This window comes from Centropristis striata, chromosome 12, assembly GCF_030273125.1.
Source record: "Centropristis striata isolate RG_2023a ecotype Rhode Island chromosome 12, C.striata_1.0, whole genome shotgun sequence".
In the NCBI taxonomy this organism is placed as follows: Eukaryota; Metazoa; Chordata; class Actinopteri; order Perciformes; family Serranidae; genus Centropristis; species Centropristis striata.
The window spans coordinates 22,018,839-22,033,934 of record NC_081528.1 but is presented as its reverse complement, the minus strand read 5'-3'; the positions used below and the strand labels follow the sequence as shown (position 1 = coordinate 22,033,934).

The 15,096-nt window shown below is 37.1% G+C and overlaps 1 long non-coding RNA gene across 2 annotated transcripts in view; it reads left to right on the top strand.

The window, feature by feature from the left end:
• Positions 1 to 9,006: 9,006 nt before the first annotated feature.
• Positions 9,007 to 15,096, top strand: part of LOC131981993 (uncharacterized) — a 49,123-nt gene continuing 43,033 nt past the window's right edge. For both annotated transcript variants that reach the window (XR_009395333.1, XR_009395332.1), the window contains exon 1: positions 9,007 to 9,148. This is a non-coding gene — a long non-coding RNA (uncharacterized LOC131981993). The remainder of the gene's footprint in view (positions 9,149 to 15,096) is intronic.

The window sequence follows — 15,096 nt, the reverse complement described above, 5'->3', positions numbered from 1 at the left end:
CCTGCAGACGCCGACACTCTGATTTGTGATAAAGCTCTCACGCAGACAGAGCACACACACACACACACACACACACACACACACACACTGACAATAACACAGACACTCATACACGAACACACAGCTACACACTCAGAAACACATAAAAATGTAATTATATTATTCAGTGTTTGTGCCTTAATAGTTAAGCGTAAATTAGGTTTTATATATCGTCACCCTGTTAAAATAATCGCCTAACTCATTTTTTCAAGTTTTGCTGGAAACACAAAAAAACTCCACCAAAAGTGGAATATATGACATTTATTGATCATTTAACTAAAAAATGAGGAAACAAAGGATGGTTATTGGCATAGTAATGTGTGTAAATGATGTAACTTAAGAGAAATAAATGACTTCGGCAATTTTTTGAACATGCTTTTGTGACTTAAGCAAGATATGGTAACACTTTATTTTGAAGGTGTCTACATAAGAGTCACACAAGCCTGTCAGAAACATGACATGACAAGTATCATGAGCATTAATGTTACTTCAAAGTGTCATTAATGTTCATGACATATCCCATGTCATGTTTATGACACACTCATGTCACTCTTATGTAGACACCTTCAAAATACAGTGTTACCATATCTTGCTTAAGTCACAAAGGCATGTTCAAAAAATTGCCTAAGTCACATTTTATTTTGACGTAGGCATAATAAATCCGCTTAAGTCACACACTTGACATAGGCCATTATCTTAAAGGGGTAAAATCACATGATCTGATCAACTGAGGATGTAGGTGATTTTACCATAGGTGGCCGGCGCCATGAGGAGATGATTTTGGCAAAAAAAACTATTTTGACAAAAAATGATTTAGGACTGTTATTTTAACAGTGTGACAATATTAGATATATAGTTGACATTATATTATATTGGGTTATTTACTGTTGTTTTAATCCTATTTTAAATCCTTATTTAAAAACTATTTTCCCGTAGTTGTCATAATATTTTATTTATGCAGCCTGTACTTAGAGGTTTTTCTATCCTGTCTGCTGGATGGATTTATAAGAAAGCACTTATGATTTTTTAAAGGAACATCAGTGAAAACAAGTGATTGACTGAACTCTGGTCTCACTAGCTGATCCTCCTTTGGGATTTGCGTTGAATGTGAAAATCCTTCTATTGAAATGGCACAATGGGGAGAGGGAGCACAGAGAGAGGGGGGGAAACTGAAGGAATTCACAAAAACCAAACAGCTCCAGAGCTCCATAGCCGTGAAAGAGGAGATGGTGGAAGAAGGGGGACTAAATTTAAACATTTCCTCTTTGTCCTGTTTTGGGCCCATTGTCATCGCATGGCGTTCTCCCTTCTGCACAGGAAGGAGTGGATCTGACATCAACGCTCTCAGGCTGACAATGCCAGGAAGTCTGTCTGACTGTATGTAAATATCTCTATGTGTCCATGCTTCCCGACGAGCCGCTCTCCTCTCCCTGGCCCTTCTTCCCTGGAGCGGCTTTGCGCACTTGAGGGTGTAGTAGTAGTAGTAGCAACGTGGTGATTTACATGCTACACTTCCCCCATAAGTCATCCGCAACTGTCACTGTGAATTACAGCAACCTCATCTTCAACTGGCCTCTCCTCTGATGTGGCATGTTTAGCACAAGGCTCCATAAGGAGTCCTAATAGGCTCCTTTTTTTTTTACTATTTCTATACCTATATTTTTCTATTTCTGCTTTTTGTGTTTCTTTGTACTCTCATTTTCCCCTTGACTTGTTGTTACTCTCCTTCCCTTCCATTCCTTCACTTCCCTCCCCTTACTCACTCACTTCCTCAGAACCCCAAGCTGTCTTCCTGTTGTCCCCTCCCGTCACAAAAGACATCCTGGCTCAAAACAGGGCCAAATGTTTCACCTCAGATCTGGATTATACACACGTAAAACTAACTCTCATCTTTGGAAAAATAAATTCACCCAAACAGCTTTGTAAATGAATGACAGAACACACAAGGGGAAAAGAGAAAGAGTGATGAATAGAGGGAGACAGATTAGAGATTTGTAGACTCTCTACCAGCTGGGCCTGTGTCTGAAATGATAAGTTTTGTTGACGTTTGGCAAGCTGGGTACATTACAGTTTACTTTGTTGCCTATTTACCGTGAGTGTTGAACGCTCTGTACTGAGCTCTTTGAAATGATGTCATAGGCTTCTCGTTTTCAGAACAATCGACCTCTTCCTCCTCTTCCTATGACACGGTCCCCACTGGTGGGGTTTGGTGGAGATTACTGGAGACAAACACTTGCTGAGTTTAGGCCCAGCTGTAATTATTTCGCCAGTCTTTGTCAAAGCAGCTGAGTGAAAACAGGCAGCCGTGAAAAAGCCGGCCAGACAGGGCGGGAGTAAGGGGGGGTATAGATATGTTGTGATATCAAATGAAAGGCTTACTAAAAGCCTGGGAACTGGATTGGGGAGGTGTAACTCGTGTGAGAACAGCTGGGAGTTCAGTCACATTTTGTTTCCAGCGCAGGTGTTTAGGAACACGGAGGTTAAAACACTGTGTGGCTGTGTAATGTTACTGAATGCCCTTAGATGGGGAGATTGCTGAGTTCAGGGGAGATGAGCATGTATACACTGTGGCTTCTTATATACACTGGCATACTGAGGTGGCACAGTGCCACATGCAAATTAAAGGGAAAGTTCACCCAAAAATAAAAAGACTGTTGTCATGAATGGCTTGTTCATGTTCACGTTGATTGATTTCCTATGAAAGAGATGCACATGCAAAATTTTGTAGATATCCTAAGTAACTGTGTCCTGTGATATCGAATTAAAACCACATAGACGTCAGTAGTGTGGGAGTGAAGGTGGTGGATGGATTAAATAAACCCTGATTATCAGTGGTGGAATGTAACTAAGTACATTTACTCGAGTACTGTACTTAAGTGCAATTTTGAGGTACTTGTACTTTACTTGAGTATTTCCATTTTATGTAAATTTATACTTAATTTCACTACATTTTGAGGCAAATATTGTACTTTTTTCTCCACTACATTTAGCTGACAGCTTTGGTTACTTTTAGGTTTAACATGAAAAGCATGATCAAATTAAAATGATTCTGCATTTTTATAGATTAAACCTCATAACAGTATATTAAGTAGTTAAAGTTGGAATAATTTAGTTTCAGACCAAATCCTCTATAAATTGTGGTTTCATTTTCATTGTAATATGTTTAGAAAGAGATTGATTAATCATATTTTGATAAGATATACACTTATCTGTCAAGAATAAATCACATTGTCACAATCATTTCATGGAAAGAGGTAATAAATATTTTATTACAACTTTATGAGCAACCATGTACTTTATTATAACCCTAACCAAACTTTACCGAACCTTACCCTGTACTTTTTTCTCAACCTTAAACAAGTAGCAGAGTGGTGTAGCGGTGCAGTGGTTTGCATGTTTTAGTTTGCATGTGTCAGCGTGAGCCGAGTGCAGATAAGCATTTAAGGATACAAGGTTACAAACAAGTAACTTTGATTTGCTCGTTTGTATATCATACCGTGCATTGTTTTTGTAGGAATCACCTATACCAATCTGTTCATGAGAATACCTTGAAAGACATAATACATATACATATAATTTTTTTTAACCTGTAGTGCTTTGGTCAATCTAGATGGTTTTGGTGTGAGTAGCTAAGTGTTGAGATATTGCACTATAATTGAACTAGCCGGCACTTTGCATGTGTTGCTGTACACTGTAAAAAAACTGTTGTTTTTACGGTAAAAAACTTGCAGCTGTGGTTGCCAGAACTTTACGGTAGAGCTTTTAAAAATATACGTTAAAAAGATATTGGCACTGTTGATTTCATGTTTAAGATTGCCATTTTATTCCATTTTTACCATATAAATAAAAAGATTGTCCATCAAAAGAAACACAGTTCTGCAATATAACTGACAAATACTTTATAAATGAAGCATAAATTAAAGATTTTGCCAATAATATTACAGTATATTTTTGTTAGAGACATGCATGGTGTTTAGTACATTTAACAATGAGCAAAAGTATTTTTTAAATATAAACGCAAAAATTACAGTGATGCTTATATATATATTACAGTATATTTTTGTTACACACATGGTGCCAGTGTATTTTATAGTGGAGTAATGTATTATTATGTTTTTAAACTGTAAAAAAAAATACTGTTTTGGCTGATATATACATTTAAGGTGTTTCATTGTTACTGAAACTGAATTAACCCATTTATGATTTTACGGTCTTTTACTGTCATGGTTTAGCAGTTTTTCACCATAAAATCTACAGACATTTTTTACAGTGTAGGCAAATTCATCAACCTCTTTATGTGTGCACTTTATGTTTGCAGTCAGGGACAGCAGCATGTATATTTGGAATGACGACTGATCACCTCAGCTAATTGATGTAAAGTGAAGACATTATTAACTGCCAAATAAAAACAAAAAAAAATCCCTCCTACTAAACATAGGGCTGCTTATGTTTCAGTTTAACAAGTGGCTTTCAGGCATCCATGGTTACCTGTAATAAGTTGGTTGGCAGGGATGAGTAACGTTTTATATTTAAAACTGATTAACGTAAAAACTGAAGGCTTTTACAAGGACGCCTACATGTTCTGTTTGTGGTTTCAACCGCTGCCGACACTATGAGTAACCACAACGCGTTCAGCTGAGTCACCAGTTAACATGGTAATTCACTGAAACAATGGACTACATTTTACATGTTCTGTTTGGGATTCCAAATTATGTCTACTTTATAGTCATTAGGTTGCCCTAGTTAGAGCAAACTAACATTATATTTCCACCACAGCCCCTAGACAGTTACCTCACTAACTAATCAGTCTCAAAAGTATTCAGATCCCTTACTTCAGTAAAAGTACTAATACCACACTTTGAAATTACTCCACTACAAGTAAAAGTCCTGCATTCATATTTTACTTAAGTAAAAGTACAAAAGTATTAGCATCAAAATGTACTTAAAGTGTCAAAAGTAAAAGTATTCCTTTTGCAGAATGGACCCACTCAGATTGTTCTTATATATTCCAAATATATTATTGGGTTATTAGTAATGATGCATTAATAATGACATCAAGGTAGGGCTCATTTAACTACTTAAAACACTGTTATGCGGTTTAGCTTATAAACCTGTGTAATCTTTTTTAAATTGATATATTTCTTCATGTTAAATGTAGTGGAGTAAAAAGTACAATATTTGCCTCAAAATGTGGTGAAGACGAAGTATAAAGTTACATAAAATGGAAATATCCAATTAAAGTACAAGTAGCTCCAAATTGTACAGTACTTGAGTAAATGTACTTAGTTACATTCCACCACTGAATGCAACACATAATAAAGTAAAGGTAAGATTAGAAATGTATACACTTTTTAGGGCATCTTGCATTGATTCAATGGATATTGTAGGGACGTGCTACCTTAGTATTAGCTGCCTGTCTCAACTCACACCAAAACAATCTAGATGAATAAATACCAGTACAGCTAAGAGAATTTATTTTTCAGGAAAACTGTCCCTTTAACGTTTCTGCCCACGTCTGGTATAAAATATGCCCAGGTAGTAGTTGCCTCCGGTGGTGGAAGAGAGTTTGAATTACACTGACATTCCTTACATTCCCTCCTCTCTGACCTGCATACTTCCCTGGCCTGGCTGCACATGGCACTACCCCTGAAACACACACACACACACACACACACACACACACACACACACACACAAACATCCTAGCAGTTCACAGATACTTTGAACTTTACTGCAATCAGTTTGGGATAATCAATCAGCTTGGGCTCTACCAGTACATACGTACCAGCTCACATGGCACACACATGGACAGCTGGAATGTTAACGTGGGGAAAGGTCTGACTCTAGTTGGTGATGGGAAGGTCTCAGTAAATCCTGACTTATCCAGCAGCCATCTGAGAGAGAGAGAGAGAGAGAGAGAGGGGCATAAAGAGAGAAGGAAAGAATGAGAGGACAGGACAGGGGGAGTGTGTGTTTGTGCTTTCAGCTGGGGGACTTTCAGCCATTATCAGGATGAATCTGAAAACAGGAAGGCGGGTTCCATTAAACAAGACGAGCGGAAGACAACCACAGTTCTACTTCCTGTTTGAGAGCAAGGGAGGAAACCGCATATTTTTTAGGAATTCAAATCAAAATCAACACTCCGGAAAGAACATCTTTATAACAAATGCAGTGCTCGTTTTGACATAAATATGAGCCTTTAAAGGGTAATTTTTCCAATACTATTCAGTGTCTGTCAAACGTATTTGTATATGGGAGTTTTTCTGACCTTATCTTTGTGAAAATGCTGCTATCAAAAGTCAAAAGTGTGATGCGGCAGATTTTTATCCCAGTTCTGTATCTGTGTGATTGTTTATCTGGCTCTGTATCTTTGCGTACAGGCTTTTGCTGCTGAGCTGGACTTGGCTGTGTTTGTGGGTCAGCAGCAGTGAGGAGAAAAGCAGCCCGGCATACAAAACACCATTTCCGCTCATCTGGGTTCTTCCACTTCTTCAGAAAGCAAAGTTTCTGATTGGGAAAATCCCAGGGGACGGACGGGGGTGATAAAGGGAGGGCTCGCAGTCAGCAGAGGAGGGATATTTAACTAAAGAGAACAAAAGGAGATGAAACATTGCAGATCATCCTGTGTCTTCTCAACACAATGTGTCAGTATCAAGATCTGAGGCGAGATAGTGCACAATTAGTAATGTGATTGATAATAAACTGGCATTCCTCTCACTGTTTCGCCATTAAGGAACTTCTTTTAGAGTTGTCTTTTTTATCTCTGTGATTAATGTTGACCTCTGACCACATGGTCGCATCTGGTCAGTGTCCTCCGTGCTGGTTAGGTTGTGAAAATAGTCATTTGGGCAGCTCAGTATTTAATGGAGATGGAGCATTGGGCACATTATTAGGCCTATCTGTTATAACTGGATATAATCCCTCCCTCTATCCCTCTCTATCTCTCTCTGTCCTCGCTACAGCTCCTTTACCATGTCCTAGTTAGAGGCGGAGAGAAATGCACGACAGGCTTTCCATTCCTTTCCTGCACATCCTGTCTTATCACCAAGAGAGGGAGCAAAAGAGGGAGTGAAGCTGACTTTTGTAAATTCACATTGTGCTAGAAGCATAATCAAATGATTCATTCACTCATAATCCCATTATTAGAAATAGTCTTTCTTGAAAACCTCCTCTGTAGTTTTTTCTCTTGTGATCATATAGTCAAACAAGAAATCTTTTTAAATGACACCTATAATACATTCAAGATATAAATAAGCATGTCATTTCTATTTCCATTTTCTTTTCATTTTAATCATTTTATTATCATTTGAAATCATTAAAATGGTCAAACATTACGAGCAGGGTTCAGCATTTAGCAGCGGGTCATATGTTTAAACAAGAAATGGAAAGCAAACAGAGGGATAATTGTACTTTAGTGTAAGGCTGAATGATATGAAAAAAAATTGCTTTCTTGCAAAAAATCTTTTGACAGGTCGCGATTGTGACATGACTCATAATTTTACTGGAAATAGTAATTTTTGCTTCTCTTTTTAAATGACAAACATAAAACCAGTGATGATGATTATTGTTGGGTTCTGTACCAAACAATCATATTCCCTTACATCTAGAGAATATATCTTGAGCATCACAACGTGCATACATTTTTGATAATGTAGTGGCTTTAAAATTAAAAAAATAATAATAATTGAATGAAAATAAATTAAACATATAATAAATAACATTAAATAAATACATAATGAAAAATTTGATTTAATTTGGAATGCACATTGTCATATTACAATTTCATGTATATGTTTTTATTGTTCAGCACAATTTTAGGATTAAAATTATATTCTGTGTTCTATTTTCATGATAATAATAAACATGTCACCTTTTGGAAAAAATCTTCGCTTTCAATGTGAAAAGGTCATCCCAAACTCTCCATGACGTACTGCTCAGGTGCAGAACTACTTTCAGTAGGAGACTGATACCAGCAAGATGCACCATAGAGCGCCACAGGAAGTTATTCCTGCCTTAGGCTATCAAACTTTTTAATGCGTCCCTCAGAGTGTCTGACATACAACCTGAGGCAATAGACTGGCCACTGAACTTATTACATCCGTCAGCAGCTAACTAACTTATTGAACAGATAATTATTATGAATAAGCATGTGCAATAATTCAATAAGTCACACATGGTCCATATATACATATTTGTATACATCACTATTTACTTCAAATTATGTCTATATTTTCAGATTTCTATTCATACATATCTTTACTTACTTCAAATATATTCTATATTTCACATTTGTATTTGCACATATCTTCATTTACTTAATACTAAGCATTTGTACTCTCTCAACTCTTCTAAATCAAGACTGAAGACTTTTCTGTTTGCCACTGCCTGTCAGTAATACTGCACTAGTCTGTAAGTCTTAAAGTGTTTTATATTTGAATGTAATTTTATATATGTCTCTTTCTAATGCTTTTAATGTTTTATGTAAAGCACTTTTTTGCCCTGTTGTTGAAAGGTGCCATACAAATAAACTTGGCTTGCCTTTATATTGTTGTATATTTAGTGTAGCATGCTTTTTTTTTCTTTTTACCTTTATTTATTTACAGAATTACTTTCTACTCTGTACTTATACAGCAGCAACTGTAACAAGCAATTTTCCCCTAGGGATCAATAAAGTATGTCTGATTCTGATTTGTGTAATTCAGAGAGGGGGGTCCGGGAGTAATTTTGTTTGCTCAGCTAGTTTATTCGCCCTCGCCTCTATTTATTTTATTATTTATTTATTTGTTTTTGCTTCCTTTTTTTCATTTAATTACTCTTCTATTTTTTATATTATTTATTTCTATTTAATTTTTAGCATTGTTTATTTTTCTGTAACTCATTTCTTCTTCTTTGTAACTGTGCAATGTATTGCTGTTTGATATAAATAAAGAAAAACAATCGCCTGCAGCAGTACAGAGTGAGCCTGGTAGATAGTTGTTGTGCGCATTTTATCAGATTCCTATAGATCCTGAAATATGGTGAAATGGATTAACGTTACTGCAGTAAAAACGAGTTGGCAACAAACAGAAGATGGATTTGGATTGTGTAGTCACCGCTGTGACCATGTCAGGTACATAATACACTTATGTTACTTACATTAACATCTTATTTATTTCGCAGCCTTTGTTGAAGTTGACGTTTGTTGATGTTTTTGACAGCCATTCATGGTGTCAACTGGTCATTTAATAATCATAAGACATCATGAAAATGTAATTGCACTCTTAAGATAACTGCTGTTTATCATAAAGGTATAATTTTATTCATGAGGAGGTGCCTTTCAAAATTAATTCGGCCAGTAATTAGCTCTATCAAAGTTACAGACTAGCTAAGCTACATACAGGTTAGCACAGCGGCTACATTGTTACACTGCCTGTTGCTATGGTTGCTATGCTAACGTTCGCCACGAGGCGTTACCTACCCTTCCCGTGACGTCAGGGAAGTTTAGCTGGTAAACGCCAAGGCTGAATATTATTCACAAATCCAGATTTCGACCATTGTTACCCTTCCAGGCTTTTGTAGCTCTTCAGGGACTATCCAAATTTTGTAGCTCAAATTTTGTAGCTCTTTAGGGACTATCCAGTTTGAGGGAAAGTAAATAATCTCATGTCAGATTTAGATGTATGAACACTGCAGCTTTGTCCGATGGGGGCAGTCGTGTTTAATCCAACAAGATTTCCAGTGTTCTTTGGCTTCAAGTGAGCTGGTCTGAACTTAGTTCTATGACACTCATTTTTACCAAACATATTGGATATAAGGAGGTTGGCACCATGGTTGGCACAGTATTCGTATTCACTTCCTGTCTCATGAGTGGGCGTGGTCCCACTTCCCGCCAATCGTTTGGAAGTATTTTGATCTTATTAAATTATCATAATAGTATTTATTTTTTTATAACTTTTTTAAACTTAAATATACTATTTACTTGCATATTTATAACCAGGTCATTATGAAATTTCAACAAATTTAACATTGAACACACACACACACACACACACACACACAAAAGTGGCCTTGGTTACAAGAGTTCATTCTCGCAGTATATCCAGTTGCTTACCTTTACACTTTGTCATAAGTTATCCATTTCTCCTATTTACTAGCAAAAACATTTTCTTTCAGTTTGACTTGGTAATTCATTTTTTCCATAACACTTCATTGACTTCACTTTCATTGTTGTACAGTAGGGGACTCAGTCTCATACCAGTTTGTTGTGATTGCTTTTTTAAACATTTAAAAACATTTTTTAACATGTAAACAGTACTATCTTAGTTAAATATATGTCACTTTCAACAACACAGTCATTTATGCTTCCCAAGTACAGAATTATATTTTTAATTATCTCATTCACCATTTCCAAACACCTTTAACTTTTGACACGCCCAGAATATGTGTGTATGGTTGCCCTCTTTGTGTCCACACAATCGCCAGAATGATTGTTTTGTACCTGATTGCCTACTCTTTACTCTAGATGTGATAAAGTAGTGAGTTAAGTTTTTTCCACCCGAATTATAATAGTATTTCACAACAGTCCTATTAAGCATGGAGAAAATTAGTTAGCTCCGACGTTTGTAAATTATTATTTTTCTAGCGGGACCCCTATTCACGACTACACCTTTGCAGTATTTCTTTTTCCTAGATGGCTGATGCTGTTTGTTAAGTTAATTGTTATAGTGAAGGCCTGCAGAAAGTAGCTGTGGAGAACTTTAATCAGGTATTTTCCAGGATGTGAAGGTCTGCACTGATGCAACCTTATATTATTTTTGTGGCAGTTTAATGACATTAATTCTAGGGTGAGATTTCCTGATAGACTGTAAATCCACATTTTATAGCTGATATTGATTTTATATTGCGTCACAATGTATTCCTGCAAGTCCATTGCAATTATGTCTTTTTTTACTTCTTTCTTTGCAAATACTTGGGCAACTGTGTTTTGTTCTAGCATGGTATATGTCAGTAAATGTATGTACTTATGCTCCTCTAAATGGGCACCCCACCCCTCCCAGCCATCCAAACAACCCTCCACCCATTCAAACACACACACATACACACTCTCTTAGATCCTCTGTGTTAGGGTGATGTAACTGCATGTAGGTTGTCAGACTTGTTAAATATCCAAAAACAGAGATACACGAGTGAAGAGAGACATCTAGAGGAACTAACTGAAACGATTCTATTCTATTAATTTATTTAACAATATGGTGTGAATGGACACTGTTTCATATGTAAAATTTGATGCATGTCTTTAAAAACAAAATACACAAATTTGTGCAGACAAGGCAGATGTAAGAGATCTCTGCATGTTAAAACTCAAGAGTTGTTTGAAACTTCCTGTGCAACAAAGTGCAGTTACAGAGCTCTGCCACACGATGGCACTCCGGCTCTTTCAAAGGACATGCATGTTGCCAATGGAACAGTGGATTACAAGACAATCCTTTATTATTAAAAATCAGATATAGCGTACATTGGAGAATATTGTCTATTTCAGGAGTAATACCACACAGGCAAATCCAGGTTTCAGGGGAATCTAACTGAGAGAGTGAAAGTGGGGGAGTTGATCTAAAATGATGAAATGAAATTGACCAAATTTGCTGTGAGGATTTTAATTAACTACGAGAGTTCCGAGGTGTAGTTCAGCCTCTCATTGAATTATTGCTTGCTGTTAGATAGGTTCAATAAGAAACTGCTACCAAACCTGATAAAGAGCTGTGATTGTGCTCTGCATTGGTCTGCTGCTGAATTTAGGCAGCATTAATGACAGAGGCACCCCAAGGCTCCAGGCTCCTCCGTCTGTAATGAAAGTGTAGTTGCATGTGCAGTATAGAAACAGCCAGCTATATGTGTAACTAGGAGTCCTCTCCATTGGAATTCAGCCTTTAGCCGTGTGTCAATCAATGGACCATGGTCATACTGCTGAAGCTGTGACCGCAGATACACTTTTTTGAGAAAATGTGCCTCAGGCTAAAAAGTAATTTGGTGTGAAAGTAAAGAATTAGACCTCGGAGATGTGGCTAGCATTAAAGTTAGATGTGATTAAAGCTACAGGCATCGATTGGATCTCTGTTACAAGGTACCAAGCCTCGGGATGTTCTGCAGAATAGCAGAATCACTCTATTCAATTTCATGATTTTCCACTGTAACACTGAGAGATGATTTCATTTGCTTTACACATTTGCAAAGAGGCACAGCCACACACAAAAAAAGAAGGTGGAAAAAAGCATGATCTCACTCTTTTGCCGGCCAACTCCATATTATCCGACGATGCCTAATTGATACAACTTAGGTAATGGCTTGGTTTAAATTAAAAGCTACAAGTCAAGTGGAACTTTCTCATTTATTATTCAGTGAAGCACATCGTCCTTGCTTAAAGGCCTTAAGAGACAAGATAAGAGGCTTTTTAATCTGTATATGGGAGACATACGTCGGTCTCAGCTCTCACTTCCAATCAGTCAAGACGAGCTGATATCAGTAGCGACAATGTGTATTTGCAAGTCCCATATGTGTTTATCCAATTTACCTGGGTGCACATTCATTTATTCATGCGTGCTTATTGAGAGTACAGAGTGTGTGAGGGAAAAGAGGTATTCTGGTTATTAGTGGGAAAACTGTTGAAGAGGTTAGAGCCCAGCACTCCCGAGCTGAAGCCACTTTCGCTTTCATGTTAGCAGCTGTCCAAGCCCAAAATGGCCAATTACCATCATTTCTCTGCTGGTGGTGGTAATGGTAGTGGGATAGTCAGAAAGAGAGAGAGACATAGAGAGAGAGAAGGAGAGGGAGAGAGAGAGAGAGAGTAATGCGAATGGAAGAAGAGCAGATGAGGCAGAGGCAGCCGAGATAAGCCAGAAAATAAAACCATATTTCCACAGCATGGAAATCAGACAACATCCACCATGACAGAAGGTGAATCCATCATCTGCAAAGGAAATAGATTCAATTAGATGGGTCCTTCTGGTGTGTGAATATACGCAGAAATTGTTTTTATGGAAATAATGATTATAATTACAATGTCCCTGGGTCTTTCACATTGATTATGCAGTGTAAATAAGCATAAGAAACATGTATAGTGACTATGTAAACAACACAACACGGCCATAAATTGATATATATATAGGCAGAAGAAAGTAGGAGGGAAGAAAGTAAGAGGAAAACAGAAAGAGAAAAACGATTGTGTGGTATCTCTGCATATTTAAGTCTGCAAGCATGCATGTGTTATTATTATTGAGAGTGAGATGAAGACAGAGTTTTCCCGAGAGACTCCTCCACTGATCTGTGTCTCAGTGTCTCAGTCTGATCTTTGCCAGGAGGTAAATGCTGTTAGAGCTTGAAAGATTGCATGCGCATTAGCTCTTATGGGAAATATATGATATTCACTTAACAGCATTATGTTTTTTATCACGCTTTGCTCACAGCCTGAAAAGCTAATCAATCCGAGCAAATCAAAGTCACGTACCCAATGAATGCTTAAAAAGTAAATATCAGCCGTGTCTTTTCAACTCTTTCAATTTTTTTATAATACCTCAAGGAACATACTCGGTTTACAGGGGACAAGCTGTGCGGCTGATAATTTCCAAGAGGCGACAAACACAAAAGGGCTTCAACCACAGGCAAGGTCCAAGTGAAAGAGATGACATTTCTCAGTCAGGTTAGATGAAAGATCGCCTCATGTCTTTTCATCAGGATTGATAATGCAGTGCACAGTATTACATGTGGGTGACTGTGGTTGCTACTGAAAAGGAATATAGAGTCTGTTTTCTGACCTTTCATTCGACTGGCTGGACCTTACCAAGGATTGACATCAATATCAGACTGTCTTGTCTGAGAGGAAAAAAGAGAGACACACCATTTTGTTGACAGAGTATGATCGGGGAGTTAAAGCGGACTGTGGCAGAGGGATTTAAAAAACACCTGTATGGGGAGAGTGATGATGCTGAGACTGGAGGGCAAAGGCATTGCAAACAGCAATATGGCTGAATCTTCTATCCTGATAGATCACGTTCACTTCATATCTTTATAACAATATATTTGTATATTTATTTTCTGGTAGTTCAAAGAATAATTAATACAGTCGTGGAAAAAAATTATAAGACCATTCTTGTTTTCTCTTATATCTTGTTCATTTTAATGTCTAGTACAACTAAAGGTACATTTGTTTGGACAAATATAATGATAACAACTAAAATAGCTCATAAGAGTTTAATGGTTTTCTTGATAATGATTTTGGTTATTATCAAGGAAACCATGAAAAATGTCTAGATATCAGCTCTTAAATTAACCTTTGATGAGCTATTGTTGTTGTTGTTACCATTATATTTGTCCAAACAAATAGTTGAACCAGACATTAAAATGAACAAGAAATTAAAGAAAACAAGGGTCTAATGTTTTTTCCATGACTATAGACTGTATGGAATTAGGCCTGTCATAATAATAACTATATTGACTTATCGTTGCGTTTCCATGTCTGACTTTTTGTGCTTTTTTGTGTTGTGTTTAAAGTAACTAGTGCAGTTCCCGTAGGAAGTATGAATTTGCACACCATCCAGCATATACACATTGAACATTGATATTCTCTGGAAACTATTAGAATATTATTGAAAAATCGAACCTTGTAGCGCACTTTAAAACTCCAAAGATAGGTAAATAGACTTACAGATGAGATGAGTCAGGCGTGGAAATCCAGAGTGAATTGTGTTACTGACCAGGTGTAGGTCTATCACACAATGGGGCGGAGTTCCCCTAAAAGGCGTCCCATCAGAAACAGAGCAATGACGCAACACGTCCTACGTAAATTATATTTTAAAAAATGAATTCAAAAATCTTCATAATCGAGGATGCACATCTTTGTACAATACGCAAGCCACATACGAAAAATCTGAGGTCAGTCTGACTAACGGTCAGAAAGATATGCCTTAGACACACACACACACACACACACACACACACACTCTTCTTGCTTTATAGATAGATGCTCTAAATGTTTCACAGGCGGTACGAATTGCCAAAAAAAACCCTATATTTTCCAAGCAGCCA